This window comes from Ischnura elegans, chromosome 5 (assembly GCF_921293095.1).
Source record: "Ischnura elegans chromosome 5, ioIscEleg1.1, whole genome shotgun sequence".
In the NCBI taxonomy this organism is placed as follows: domain Eukaryota; kingdom Metazoa; phylum Arthropoda; class Insecta; order Odonata; family Coenagrionidae; genus Ischnura; species Ischnura elegans.
In genome coordinates, this window is record NC_060250.1 from 49,790,410 (window position 1) to 49,797,955 (window position 7,546).

A 7,546-nucleotide genomic window follows, 5' to 3' on the forward strand; every position below is an offset into this window, starting at 1 on the left:
GCCGCGTGAAACTGTTAAGAAACAATCTAAACGCGAGGCCGGGTCTACGATGGCCAGTGATGATGCCTACGACGACTCGGAGCTGAGTTCCATCGGTTCCGACACGGAGAACGGTCGTGACCGGTCCCCTCCCCATCTCTCTCACCATCCCGTGGCCTCACAGATACACTTTTTACCCAAATCATGCGTGACAGCCGCGGCATACACGATCTGGACGCCTACCTTGAGAGGCTCGGTGTTGACCATTTTGCGCTCGTGGCAAGGATTAGGAAGAACTTAGAGACGATGCCTAAGAGCGGTAAACGCAAGCGAGAAAGCATCGTTACGCCAAACTTCTGGAGCGCCTCAAAAAAGTCAGTACGGAGCAGTGATGGCGGGTAATAATACGAGATCTAACGACTCTTATCTTCAGTTCACCGTTGCCCACGTCAATTCAGAATCTTTGAGATGCCATTGGGCGGACTTTGTCAACGTGTTTGACACTCGGCGGGACTCAATAATTGCCGTGTCAGAAACCCATCTCTCGAGTGCTTTCCGTGACTGTACTTTCTTGTTACCCGGGTATAATCTCATACGAAATGACCGACCGTATGGGCCCGGGGGCGGAGTGGCACTTTACGTGCGCGACGATTTTACAGCCAAGGTCATCGAGAGGTCGCATGCCTCGCGGACTGACCGTAAGGAATATCTCTTCGTCGAAGTTCGTGCAGGTGAAGTGAGTGTCTTGATTGGTGTTGCCTACTGTCCTCCTAAAATGAGGTCACCGCCACAGGTTATGGCGCGGTTTTCTGTTAATGCTGCAGATACCCGCTACTCCTCCGCCATACTTGCAGGGGATTTTAATGTCCCCATCAACAAGTGTGACTGTACAGCGCGCGTTTTCCGATAACGAAGATTCAGTGTTTGGAAGATCTAACAAGACCCCTAGGAGTCCAAGAAGAGAAGAATCAACTTCCAAATCGAGGAACCGAAGAGAGGAAGAGGAACTGAAGAAAAGAAAAGAACGTGAAGATGAAACGGAAGTTACTACACCTCAAACAACACGTCAAGAAAAACGGACAAAGGAAAATACTCCCAGTCCACCTGCAGAAGACAGCGAAGGGGAAGCAGAAGATATCTCCATCAAGCAAATCTTGAAAGAACTTGAGAAGACCCTCACAAGTCAATTGAAAAGTAAAAAAATATCAAGAGAATGTCATGATGAACAACTGAAGAAACATCAAGAAATCGAACGGCTGGTCCGGAAAATGACTCTTAGAATAGCAAACCTGGAAGGTAGAGCAGAAGAAAGGCAGGAACTATTATTAGAAATGACCAAAAGAAGAACTGAAGATCGAAATATAGAAACACATCTATCGACGCAGCATTACCCACCAGGACCACTGCTATCTGAAATCGTCAAGAGACCGACTGTTACGGGCTTCACAAAAAGGACGAAACCAGCCCCACAAATTCTAATAGTAAGAGCTAAACAAAAGGATAAAGAAGCTGAAGATGTCAAAAAGATAATGAATAAAGCTGTGTCACCCAGTGAAATTGGAATTACGGTGAAAAATCTAAGAAATATTAGCAAAGGAGTACTGCTTGAGGTGGAGCAAAAAACGGATTTGGATAAGATAATAAATAATAAAAAACTAAGTGACAGCGGACTTGTAGTAGAGAAACTACAGAAACGTAAACCACAAGTAATTATCTATGATGTCCCAACAAACAAGGCGGAGCCAGAAATAAAAGATGAAATTTACAAACAAAATTGTAAAAATGTGATGAGTGAAGAGGATTTCAGTAACGGCATTAAAAGAGTACATCAACTACCTAATAAGACACGAACAGACAAAGTGCATTGGATAATGGAATGCACTATGCAGATAAGGGACCTTCTACGAAAAAGGGAGAAAGTGTATCTGGACTGGGATAATAGTTGTACTATTAAGGATTACATCACAGTACAGCGCTGCTATAGGTGTCAAATGTACGGCCATAGAGCTCACTACTGTACAAGGGAAGAAGTGTGCTCACACTGTGCTGGAGCACACCGCTACGAAAAATGTGACAAACAGGGAAATACTACAAAGTGTCATCATTGCAACACTCCGGAGCACAGGACCGGGGATAAAAACTGCCCATTTTACAAAAAGGCAAGAGAGTTTGAAATTAGTCGTCTCGGTTATGGCGACTAATAACCAGCAAAAATTAAACCAAGAAGTAAAAATTAAGACATTGAAAGTTGGGCAGATCAATCTTGGAAGATCTTACACAGCTTACAGTGAAATGGACATAGTAGCCGAACAACTGGATTTGGATTTCGTCCTTATACAGGAACCATACTCCAGAGATGGAACAATTCCTAATAAGAAAGGAATTATCCATTACCATAAACAGAACAAAAATGCAAAATGGAGTTGCATATGGCAAAGAAATAAAAACATTAATACAATACTAATGTCTCAATATACAGATAACCATACTGTGACACTAAAACTTAAAACACCTCCGCTGACGTTAGTGAGTAGCTACTTCCAGTTTTCAGATAAGATTGAACCATATTTAAACAGAATTGAAACCATAACTAATGGACTGCATAAAACCCCACAAATATATGGAATTGATGCCAATGCAAAATCTACACTCTGGCATAGCGACAAAACTGACAGCAAGGGAGAAGCCCTGGAAGAATTAATTCAGGTAAACCAAATGCATATATTGAATGAACCATCAAACTTGACTACTAACGAGAATGTCATGGGAATGACAAGCAACATAGATGTAACATTAATTAAAAATTTCCAAAAATACAATACCAAATGGGAAATAATCGATGAAACTCTTAGTGACCATCGATTAGTACTTACAACAATTACAACTCGAATGGATAATCAACATAGAAAATTTAAAAACTACGTAAGAGCTGGAATCTTCAACATAAGGGAAGCAAACTGGAAACTTTTTGACCAAACATTGGTAAAAGAGTTAACGGACAGAAATGGTATAGAAGCAATAAAAGATACAATTAACAAGGCCTGTGAATTAGCAATACCGAAAACAACTGGTAAAGAAAAGAAGGTTCCCTGGTGGGACACAAGCCTACTGAAACTACGGGCGCACATGAGAAAAACTAAAAAGGCCTGGGTACGTGCCCGTATTAGGAATATGGATAATGTAACACATCTAAGACAAGCCTTTGTATCTTGCCGAACGAAATACGTAAATGAAATTAGAGAACAAAAATATAAATATTTCGAAAGGTTACTGACAGAAAGTGCAGATGACCCATGGAGCTCGGCATATAAAATGCTAAGAAACCAAAAGTGTGAAACCCCAATTGCTACACTTAGAACACCAGATGGAAACTACACAACAACAACTAGGGAAACCATGGAATTACTTTTGAACACCTTGCTCCCAGATGATAATAATAGCTGCGACACTGAAGACCAAAGGAGGATACGAGAATACTCCGAGCAAGATTATCCAGATACACAAATAGATGAACCGTTGTTCACATTAAGCGAACTGAATGAAGCTGTAAAGTCTCTCAAAAACGGAAAAGCACCCGGAAAAGACAAGTTGAAAGCTGAGACAATAAAAAGAGCGTATTCCAGAATAAATGAGAAATTACTAAGTGTAATGAACGAAGTATTAACATCAGGACGCTTTCCGGATGAATGGAAAGAGGGAATAATAATAGTGTTCCCAAAACAGGGGAAAAACTGTGAGGAACCCAAAAATTACAGGCCAATTACGCTACTTCCCGTACTCGGGAAGATAGCCGAAAAGTTAATTAATCGACGATTAACTAACTATATGCATAAGAATAATTTAGTAAATCCCAGGCAATTTGGCTTTACCTCAGGTCGAGGTACCACAGAAGCAATCCATCATCTAATAAAAAATGTCAGGGAATGCCAAGAAAAATATGTACTGGCGGTATACTTGGATATTTCCGGTGCGTTCGATAATGCCTGGTGGCCATCTATTATGGTTGAATTAAAAAGGATGAATTGCCCTTTAAAAATCTATAAAATAATCAAGGATTATCTTAATAATAGAAAAGCCACGATTATCGCCGAAGGAGTAGAAATCACAAAAACCCTGACGAAGGGTTGTCCACAGGGATCGGTCCTCGGACCGACTCTATGGAATGTAATTTTTAACAGCTTCCTAAATTTAGAATTGGGACCTCAAATCGTAATCTCTGCGTACGCAGACGATGGACTCCTCTTGGTCAAGGGTAATAGTAGAAGAGAACTAGAATCTGCTGGAACTTCAGCGATTACAAAAATAGTACAATGGAGTCAAATGAATAAGGTAACGTTCTCCGAAAGCAAAACAAGCAGCACAATGCTCAAGGGTAAATTAAAGAGACAACCGATTTTAAAAATGAAGGGAATGTCTATCAAATATGAAAAATGTGTGAAGTACCTAGGGGTCAACATTGGCGAAGGACTAAACTTTGATTACCATTGCTGCAAAACTATTACTAAGACCAAAGAAGTATTACTACCATTAAGTAAGTTGATAAGTAAGAACCTATCAAGAACAAACAATATTTTGTACAAAGGCTTGTTTGAAGCAATGATTACGTATGGATGTGAGGCTTATATACGCGAAATCAAAAACCAAAAGAGCTACAATAAGTTGTTAAGTGCACAAAGACTACCACTCCTAAAAATTACTAAGGCGTATAGAACAATTTCTACCGAAGCACTATGCGTAATAGCAGGCCATATCCCAATTGACTTGCTAATGATAGAAAAGGCAAAAAAGTACGAACTTAAGATAAAAGGAGAGTACTCTGAAGAAGAGGCTAAAAATCTCAGAAAAAGAACAATCGAGGACTGGCAAAAGAGATGGGATAATTCGCAAAAAGGTAGGGAAACTTACAAATATTTTAAAGATGTTAGCAATAGGCTAAAAATGAAACATTTAAAAATGTCGCATACTACCGTGCAATTTTTAAGCGGGCATGGGAACTTTAATAAGAAATTACATCAGTTTAACCTAAAAGAGACTCCCTTCTGCCAACACTGTAACAATACGGAAGAGGACGCGTGGCATCTATTAACGCTCTGCCCGGCGTACAATGACCTACGACAAGACATGGAAACTAAACTAAAAACCCCATGGACACATACAAATATAATTAAAAACTGGAATGACTTCAATAAACTGACGTCTAAAATACTAAAACGGAAGGAACAGCTGAACCTGAGATAATGGAAAAGAAAATGCTAGAGACAAAGTATGGAAAGGGTAAAATCTAAGTAAGACCTCGCACACTTGCCGATGATCCTAGCACACGTGTTAGGGGAGGCGGACAGCCAGCCGGCATCCCAAAAGGGGAGCGGCAAAACAAAAGTTGCGAGAGACAAGAATTTAACCCGAAAAGAGCGGCTCTCGGTCATAAGTCACGACTTAAAACCGAGGGGGAGGTGGTGGGCCCGCGGGGGCTTTGCCCCCTAACCGGCTGTACAGCGCGTGGGGGTTAGGCCCCCGGGCCCAACAGGTTAGGAGTCGTAAAACCTGTTGATTATCGTGTGCGATCTGTGTGAAAAGTGATTAATTGAACTGATTGATAGTCAATTAGGAGGAGAAGGACTTCTTGCTTGTGCTGTGTGTGTGATACGAACAAACCTAGTGAAACCATCATTGCGTCTGGGCGGCCCCACCTCCTCGAGGTCGGGGGCCGGGCAACGTGCCGCGGGCCATCAGTCTGGGACCGGTCCCAGCCATAAGCACCCGCGGCCGGCAAAGAGGGCCACGCGCACTAGGGACAGTGGAGGACTGTGCTACACGCACAAGTAATTTGGACTGCCTGAGCAGCATATTTTGTGTTTATTTGTGTTTAGTGTATAAAGTGAAACATGAGTGGGAAAGGTAGGGAGGACTTTGATCCCGCAGATGAATCGGCTTTTAGACGTTCGAGTGTGCTTCTACGCACACCACCAACCGAAAATGACAATGTAGAGAAGAGAAGAAGGAGTCAGGACGAATCACAGGGTGCAACACCAAAAAGGCCGAAAGAGAAGGAGATAGAAGATGAAGAAACCAGGGAAGTCACTGACTCCTTTTACAGCATCAAACAACTTTTAGAGGAAATTGAAAGGAGCCTACGATCACAATTGAAGAATGGAAAGTTAAACAAGAGTAACGTAGAGGACCACCTCAAAAGAATAAAAGATATTGAAATGAATGCTTTTCAAATGGCCTTGAAAATATCCAACCTGGAAGGAAGAAAAAATGAAAGAGCAGAAATAATTAGAGAAGTAACTGAAGCTAAGGCTAAAGCTGAAGTTGCAGCAGTCCCATCATTCGCGTCCATTCTAAAAAGACCACAAGTTCCAGGTGTGAATATAAAATTAAAACCGGCCCCACAAATAATCACCATCAAGCATAAAAATAGTGAAAAAAGTGGAAAAGAAATAAAGGAAATACTGGAGAAAACCATAACCCCAGCTGAAATAGGTATAAACGTCAAAAGAACTAGAAATACTGAATTTGGCATAATCATGGAGCTTGAGAAAGAGACACAAGTCGAAAAAATAATCAGTAATGAGAAATTAAAAGAAAAAGGACTTGTGATTGAGAAAACCAGGAAACGAAAACCTCAAATCATGATTTACGACGTCCCCAAAAGTATGACCCCAGAAACTGTAATACATAGATTATACGAACAAAATATAGGACTTAGCATCAGTGAAAGTAACTTCTACGAAAACATTAAAAAGGTTCATCAGCTCAAAACAGAAAATCATGAAAAAGAACATCAAATTTTTGAATGTTCGATGGACATCAGAGACGTATTGATTAGTAAAGAAAAAGTGTTTCTGGGCTGGGAATCCTGTAAAATTAAAGATTACATAACTATATTAAGATGCTTTAAGTGTCAGAATTATGGTCACAAAACTATAAATTGTCGGAAAGATGAGAATATCTGTCCACATTGTACGGAAAGTCACAGGCTCGACGAATGTCCTAACAAGGATAATGCACCCAAATGCCTGCACTGTACGACTGTAAACAAACCTAATTCACACAAGACCGGAGATCGCAGCTGCCCTGCCTACCAAAAGGCCAGAGAAATTGAATGTCAAAGAATCGGTTATGGCGGGACAAAGTAACAGTACTCTTAGAATTGGACAAATTAACGTCGGCAGGTCTTACGCTGCAATGCAGCATCTTACGTCTAGATTACAACCTCGAACAACATCTGGATGTACTTGCGATTCAGGAACCATATGCGCATAAGGGAAAAATAATTTTCCCAAAAGGACAAATTCTTTTCGATGACAGCGCAGATGAAATTTGGTGTTGTACGATAATACTAAATACAACACTTAAAGCAATAAGGATCTCTCAATACACAAATGGTAAAACAGTCACAACCAAAGTGCGTCATCTTAACCATGAAATAATCCTTATTAACAGTTATTTCAAGTTCTCAGACGAAATACTGGATTACTTGAATGTAATAGAAAAAGTACTTGCTGAGAACCTAAGGAGCGAAATTGTAATAACAGCCGATGCCAACTCAAAATCACCATTG